Source organism: Crinia signifera, chromosome 4 (assembly GCF_055691185.1).
Source record: "Crinia signifera chromosome 4, ASM5569118v1, whole genome shotgun sequence".
Classification (NCBI taxonomy): domain Eukaryota; kingdom Metazoa; phylum Chordata; class Amphibia; order Anura; family Myobatrachidae; genus Crinia; species Crinia signifera.
In genome coordinates, this window is record NC_139220.1 from 326,361,069 (window position 1) to 326,370,139 (window position 9,071).

A 9,071-nucleotide genomic window follows, 5' to 3' on the forward strand; every position below is an offset into this window, starting at 1 on the left:
GGCAAGAAATATGCGGTGTCCATAAGCAAGTATTTCTTTGCGGACACCACTCGGTCATGCGCTAGGCATTCGGAACGCCCAATCAGTATGGGCGCACCGCAACCAATGTCAGCTGAACACAATACAATCCACTCCTTTACTCATTACTCATTAATTACACTCTTCTCATTGCTTCAATTGGAACCATTGCAGCTTAAATGGACCATTACTAAACACACAAATATATGCTGCAGTTTTGACACACATTTACACTGCAAGCAATGGACAGAACTTCCTATCACTAATATAAATATACATGTCACTTCTACATTTACCAATAAAACCACACATTTGGGGATAAAAACATAAATTTATTACAATAACGTCAAACACAAAATGGAAAAAGCATGTTTTTGGACACATGCAACAAATTAAAGGTACCATACCAGGAATGTCGAAAAATAAATAAAAATAAAACAATGTATTATTGACATACATAGCCACAGCAGAATCATTCGGAACACATCAGGTGGCTTCACAACAAAAGTACAGCACCAACACTTCAAGTACAGCAGACAGTAATGGTAGCCGAAAGAGGGCAACAGGGGAACCAAACAAGACATTCGAACCAAGGGCAAATGTGGGTACCCTCTGCACGGGATTGGACACAGGAAGCTGACACACACAGCTCAATGAAAGATTTGGGAAGACATAAGGGTGGAGATTAATGCGGACACAAGTTCATTTTCTGGCACGTTTGGGCCTGGTAGGCTCCTTGCCACGTGCAGCAGCTCCTCGGCCATGGCCACGTTGGGATGGTGGCCCAGGTGGAGCAGATGCTGGTGAAGGGGGGATGGTGTTCCCCCTCTGCCAGCAGGGAGTGCTGGTGTTGGAAATGCACCAGAAACGAATGACAATAGGGTCCTATTGGTGGAAACTAGCTCCACCATAAGCTCATTATGGTGGAGGAGGAGGTCATTTTGGCGCAGGGCTTGATCTGCCAGCACCTGCAGGCTGGCAGCTATTGACTGCTGGGTGCCAGACATGGCCTGCTGGGTCTCAGCAATAGCCTGCTGGCTCCCAGCTATTGCTTGCCTGGTGCTGACAAAACCCTGCATGACCTCCTCGGTCCTACGCATCCGCTCTTATGCTAACTGAACACCCTGCTGGTGAATCTGGCCAAGCATCTGCACCCACCTGTCGTAATCTGTTGTGGCCGTTGGCTGCTGCTGCTGCACATGGCTGCCACTGGTGGCAGGTGGCACTGACTCCTCCACCTCCTCAAGAGATTCTCGACCAAAAGGGTGGGGATGCTTCTGAAAGAAAGAAAGAGAAACGTACAATTACAACACATTCCTGGAAACTTAGTAAGAACCACTTATGCCATGCAAACAAATTACCGGTACTTATGTATTTATGTATTATCTGGGCTCCCATGTTAAATGCACCCCATTTTTTCATACCCCTACTATCCAACTACGCATGGAGTTGATTTTATATAGTGTGGCGAGCGCAGCGAGCCACCGTGCCCGAAGCGTGGCGGGGACGCGGTGGCGGGGACGCGGTCTCATAAGAAAAACGGGAGCCCAGATATTACATAAGTACCAAATTACCTTCTAAAACAGAAACAAAAACGTCCACTGGGGCCTCACTATCCATGGTGCTCACCCCCCGGACCTCCTCTATTGCAATACAGCACTCTGCCATCTCCTCCATGGGGGTGAGCTTCAGGCGGCCTGGCATGGGGCCAGCCCCAGAGGTGTGGCTGTGTTCCCACCGTTTGGTCAGTTTCTTCTTGAGGTTTGTTTTGAAGTCGTGCCACCTGCAATCAAAGTTTACATATTACTACATGTCACTCCTGACGTTTGCTGTAGCAGCCATTGCAATCTGCAACAGATTACAACATGTGCTTCATTACACATAACTTACATTATATTAAACTATAAAACCAACCCTTAGAAGATACATTCACACTCACCCTACAATAACTATCGACTAAGTGACATGGCAATAATGTCTGTTGCTCCTAGCAACGTGACCGACCATTTACAAACTCCATCTACCATCTAATTAAAACATTACTGGTCTTGTTCTGCTCAAATGTAACACACATGAACTTGCCTCTTCTTTACGTGCTCCGCCTCACGAACTTGTGGAGCTACCGCATTAATCTCCACAGTTATGTCCTCCCAAATCTTCCATCTCCTTGTGTGAGTCAACCTGTCCTGTGGACACTCTATCCAATCCCGTGCACGGGGTACCAGTATGGCAAGCTCCTGTGGTTTGAATGCCATGTGGCTGCTGCTTGGTTCCTCTGTTGGCCTCTTTCTGCCACGCCCACGGCCACGGCCACCTGTCGCTGTACTTGAAGTGCTGGCCAGGCAGAAGATGGCCCAGCTGCAGATTGGGCATCTGTACATTGGCCTGATGTTGCTGGGCCAGCTGCCTGCTCTTCTCCCACTGGCTGGTCTGTGGTGAGGGGCACATAGGAGGTGCTGGAGTCCAGACGAGCAATGAGTTCCTGGTACTCTTGGTCTCCCTTAGATTGAGATCCAGCCATGTTTACAACAACATTTTGTTTTTCTAGCACACCTTTATATACTATTTCTGTCATTGGCGTACATCAGCCACACCCTGTGTTCTTTGCGGCAGCGTTCCGTATGCCAGCGTACACCGTGCGGCGCATAGGCCACGCCCATACCAGCGAACAAACAAAAGTACAAAACCAGACATACTTTCAAAGTCTGATTTAGTACTTATTGGCAGATTTGAACACCAATAAACACCTACAACTGTGGCCAGACATGAAATCTATATGTGAATGTTCATTTGTACTGTGCACTTGTTTGGTATGTACAACAAATGACACTAACCCATTCCATATGTTAATCCAGTCCACAACTCAGGCAATAGTAATCAGTGCTTACATCCAAATCACATGTGATAGGTCTCTCAATACTGCCTTGATGCTAGGTACATGTGAATCCACATCTCTAGTGTGGGCCGGTATAAGGTAAGTGTTTACATGGCACCATGGCCTAATATTGGGAAAAGGTCTTGCACTATTTGCTATGTTTCAGGTGTATAGCTTTCACACTAATAAAGCTGTCTATTTTAGTACCTTGTAGAGTTATGTGTAACTGGATAGTGTTGCACACTATTTCACCTGTTGTTTTCAGCCATGTTTGGTGAGTATAATGGTTTCCCAACTTCTTTCACCCTGTCTGTTTTGTAGATACTAAGTAATGCCAAGGTCAGCTCAGCGATGCAAACCTACAGCAAGTGTTGTTTTGCAATGCAATGTTTTAGCCGTCTGTTGTGGTGCATACACGCTGTTAATGTAAAAATGAACAATAAAGTTAATACCAAATATCACTGTGAACAACCAATTACAGGACATGATTGCTTGTATTGTGCCATTGCTAAGATGGCGGCCTATGGGAGAGCAGCCCCATTTTCGCCTGCGGAGCTCAGGGCACTGGTCTCCGTTATGGAGACTAAACTGGGGCGTGCGGGCCCATTCATTACTAATCGGCAGAAGCGCAGTGCATATGCTGCGGCCCGCCGACGAATCTACGCCCGCACCCAGGTGCAGAGGACGATCGCTCAGCTGGAGCGGCGATGGTCAGACCTGAGGCGTCGACAGCCAGATTTGCTCCAGCAAATCAGGGCCAGGATTGCGCGATATGAGTGTTTACACCTTAAATGGGCATTTGTACATTATTGCATACATGACCTTTTTTAAGCCAATAAGGTAAACTGGCTGATCATGAGTTAAACATGGCATACACTATATGTGTGCTACTTCCTGTTTGAAATCCTGTAATGTGGATATAATATGTAATTGTCTAGGAGTATTGTTTGTGATGCATACAATGGCAAAATTTCACATCATAACTGCCATGTTACAGGCTGTGTTTGATAAAAGCCAGTAAGGAGCTGATTGGCTGGACATTTATCTCTACTTATCACCTTTGCATTTATTGCTTGTTAAGGCTTAATACATCTGCCCCAATGACCCCTAATTGGCACTAATGTTTGTTCTTTTCCAACACAGCACGGGATCGAGCACGACAGGCCCGGGAGGAGGCAGAGGCGGGCCAGGCCCAGGAGGAGGTGACAGAGGAGATGGCCGAGGAGGTGGTGCTGGAGGAAGGGGAGGCGGAGGAAGTGGAGGCGGAGGAGGTGCCGGAGGAAGGGGAGGAAGTGGAGGAGGAGGTGGTGGCAGTGGAGGAGGAGGTGGTGGCAGCTGAGGAGGCCAGGGAAGAAGAGGAGAAGGTGGAGCTGGAGGCGGATGAGGAGGCCTGTGAGGTGGTGCAGGCGCCCGAAAGTGGTATGTATACATAAAGAATCATTATTCCTTTTCTCATCTACTATTTGCTATGTAGCACTGGTGATTCAATTGTGTTTTAAAATACTATAAAGTCATAAAACAAACTGGGTACCAACAGACACACTTAGGGGTTAGATAGGGTGTCCAAACCATCCCTTTCATCCTGGACACATGTTAATTACACAGGTTGTGGGGATGGCTTTCAGGTCGATTTTAACTGCCACTGAACCTGTGTAGTTAATCTGTATCCTGGAAGAAAGGGATGACTTGCTCATGTAAGGGTTACATGTCCCTGCTGCAAGCGTACAATCTGTAGCCTCATATAGGTGAATTGAGTTTACAGTTGATTGATATTTCTAAACTAGATTAAGTATGGCATAAATGGAGTATGGACAGGCGTGGCTTAGAATGGAGTCACAAGTGGTCAGTGCCCCTTTGCCGTCCTCTAGCTAACCACCCCCTGTGGTTTGCATGTATTTTTGCAAACATAATTTTTGGTTGATTTTGTCTTAATAATGATTTTGTGCATGGGAGTGGGTTAGTGCTGCAGCTTCACCTACCTGGCATTATGACAATGATTTATGGAGCAGACCATCAGCATCCAAGCCATGCATGATTGCACAAATGTACTGTGCATTCCTGAGAGTTGACTAAGTCCCATGCCATGTTGCATCAGAGAACAGACACTGAGTGGTTTTTGATGAGTTGTTATTGGTGGAGCTCATGACATGCTTCTCATAGCTTAGTCATGGGTGGGTTGGGATTCAGAAGGAGCACTATGACTGTGAGGTGTTCTACAGAGTAAAGGGTAGAGGGAAAAAAAACAGGCTTTCCATCTAGTATGTATGCATGTATGTATAGATGTATGTGTCATATATATATAGTTATATATATCTCTATATACATATATATATATGTATATATGTGTATATATATATATATATATATATATATATATATATATATATATATATATACACACACACACCTTGCATTTATTAAATTTATGTATGACTATGTTAAATGTATTCATGAATATCATTACTAATTTTACCCCCTTTAACATGCCCACAGATTAGCCTACTCAAGCAGATGAGGGTGTACGTGGGGCCCTCCTGCGTCTCAGGGAACACCTGCACCTGGTCCTGGCAGATCTGCAGGACCTAACAGACCTGCTGATGTGAATTTTTTAGTTTTTTACATTATAAATTTTAAATATTTGGTTAGTAAAATAAATAGTTGTTGACAGTTAGAAGTTGTCTGTGTGTTTTTTTTTACATTAAACAGTATATGTGTCAATTGTTTAGAATATTTTTAATTAGTATGGAAGTCCATTTATTTATATATGCAAAGTATATCTAATTTATTCATGTCGCACGCAACCAATAAGCGAATGTCCAGATTTATAATCAATGAATATTATTTATAAGTGTAACCAGATGAAACTGTATCATGGATAATAAATATAACAATACAGGTATTATACTTAATAACGATTATTACTCCAGCATCCTTAAATAAAGCTAACCTCTGTGATATATATATATGTATGTGAATACAATGCTGGGGGGGGCGTGGCTATGAGGCAGCAGCCATTTTATAATAACTAATTGTCGGCCATCTTAGCCCAAGCCTTATGCACCACAAAGGTAACACAAAACACTGGGCCTCAAGATGCCGCATGGCATTCCGCCATTTTGGATTCCTCCACATGGCACACAAAGGAACCTTAACAATCTACAGGCTCAAACAGCTGCCTGGCAATCACACATAAACTGCCTGTACAGTGGCGTAAGTTCTTCCATGATGCCTGGAGGCAAGAAAAAAGTTGGTGCCCCCCCCCATAGATACTGTAGATAGCTAGAGAGAAAGGGTAGAGCGAGATAGTGTCAGGGATAGATATAATGTCAGGGATAGAAAGTGTGGGGAAAGCGAGAGTGTCAGGAATAGGTAAGAGAGAGGGGGTCAGGTACAAAGAGAAAGGGGATGAGAGCAGAATTCAAGCAGAGTTAGTGGGTTCAGGAAAAGAGATGGGTGAGGGGGGTAATTCAAAGAGAGAGAGAGAGACAGGTGTCAGGCAGAGAGAGATAGGGGTGCCAGGCAGAGAGAGAGGGGTGTCAGGCAGAGAGAGGAGAGGGAGAGAGATAGAGGTGTCAGGCAGAGAGAAAGGATGGGGGCTGGGGGGGGTCAGGCAGAGAGAGAAGAGGGAGAGAGATAGAGGTGTCAGGCAGAGAGAGAGGATGGGGGCTGGGGGGGTCAGGCAGAGAAATGAGAGTGGTGAGTACCAGCCTGGTGCTGCTACAGTCCGGATGCAGGCACCCAGAACTAGAGTGGGAGGTGGGCAGCACCAATGCTATATGACCAGCACAAGGCCCCACGGTGCTGATCCCTTCTGGGCCACAACGCAGGGGCTGTCTGGGTGTGAGGTGACAGGAGGGATGAGGGGGTGACAGGTACCTTCTACTTGTCCTCAGCTTGCTGTGCTGCAGCTCCCCGGGATTCTGCTAATTGCGCTGCTCCGGGCCGGCTGAGCAGGAGCATGGAGCGGCCTCGGCAGGCTAGGGCTTCCCCGTGTATGCTTCTCCCTGGGCACGCATGGCTGTCAGCTGCGCCAGGTTGCCGGGAGCTCGCATGGTGCGCTATGGAGCTATACTTTTATCTGGGGGGGGGTAATCATCCTCTTCCTATCTATCCCTGAGCGGCACCGTCCCGCACTGGCTGCGGAGTCTCCGAGTCCTGGGCTGCTCCTGTTGGCGGCTGACACTTGGCAGGGGGGGGACTGCATACTGCCAGGCAGCACCTCTACAAATGGGCATATTTAACATGGGGGGCAATAGAGTCAGTGCCCCCTTTAAGGCTGGCGCCCGGCGGCAAATGACTCCATTGCCTCCGGTAGTTCCGCCACTGTGCCTGTACTTTCATATATTCTGCCCACAACATTTACTCCAAATTACCTCTAACCTGCATCATGCGATATTCACAATCCTGAATATAACTTGCACATTCATCAAACACACTAAACCTGCAGCATACACTATTTGAATATCATTAAGCTACAATGTACTTCTCTGTACAGAACACCTAACTGGCACTATACACTTCCAGGCCTAGCTATACCATAATCACATCACATGCCATTACACACACACCATCCGAGCATCATGCTAACAACACTTGTTACATATAAGTTGGTTTTATCCGCCAGTTTATCTAGATATTCTCACTGGATATTACACAAAGCATTCACACTCTTCAATACAAAGAGTCCATACATGCTCACGCATAGCCTTACACATGCGTTCAAATACATGCGTCCCTTTGACCAAACACACACTAAACCTGAATACAAAGAATTCATACAATATACTACAAAACTCCTTTACAACCACACTAGGACACACATGGGCCAGTCCAAACACCAAAGTTAACCGTTTACCTACACAAAGGACACACTGCAGGCCGGGGCCTGAGCACATGTCTACAATTGATTCCAGGCCTCATTCTGCTTACATAGTAATAGCATCCACCATGTTCAAATCAGTTTAATCACTACAGCTTATCCTTTCAAATACCAATCTATATAATCTACCGACTGCTGCTATATGTAGCTATTGTGAAACACAATACAATCCATGATGATAGCACATGGCTGAGCACATGGCACACAGCCGATAGGCCTACACTTTATGGTCTAACAATCTTTCATGATACAGGGTTGTAAATCTCAATCTAACCAGTAAAACAATATCCTATCTTAACAGATCAAAACATCACTTTTGCTACTCATACTCCTAGAATACATCTTTCCTATATCTCACACGTAGCTCTCTGCATCATAATACTCCTAAACATCCAGTCCATTAATCATATCCTAGTCCTGGTGCACAATTCAGTTTGATGATACATATTTACTTATCACGTCCAAATCCATATGTAATGGAAGGAACCTCCCGGCGAGGCCAGACCCATCCTCTCTGCGTCGAGTTCGAACCACAACTCCCTGTGTGCTTTTCTCTTGCTTTCCAAGAGAACTCTCGGGGGAGGGGAGAATCCATTCATTCACATTTGTTTACGGTATCCTGTGACTGGCTCAGGTGAATCCCTTTGTCTTTCCAGAGACCATTCATCACACTCTATCAATAGCCTACAGACACGCCCCTTTGTTACTGTATTTTAAATCTATAGTGTGATACTTATAATGTGATACTTATAATTTGTATAAAATGTGAGTGCAACATGATATGAAATTCTAATAACTGTCATCTGACAGCCAATATAATTCTACACATTTAGAGACTAAACATGACATGTGTGCTGGAATGTGTAACTTGATATGCAATATTTCCTGGCCTATGGGATAAAATGATTATTTATCTATGACTATATTAATGTTATTGGCATGGTTATAATTATAATTATGGAAATTATATGCTGGGAAAAATTAGGCATTGACATTAGCAAAAGGTACATACTGAATATAGATGTATGTTATTGTAGTGTGCAGATCCTTGCAATACACAAATGTACTATAATTGTAGAGCAATTAACATTATCCAAACAACATTGTGTTAGTAATAATTAGCACATTGTAGAATATTGCATTTGACGTGCAATTATGATATAATATGCATACATAAAAACTAGATAAACGTAACAATGAATAAATAGAACTTCACATGATGTAAGGGTTAATGTCTGTAATGAATGTAGTAGTAATGTGTTTAAGTATGTATTAGGATTTAATTGATTCCAATAGCAA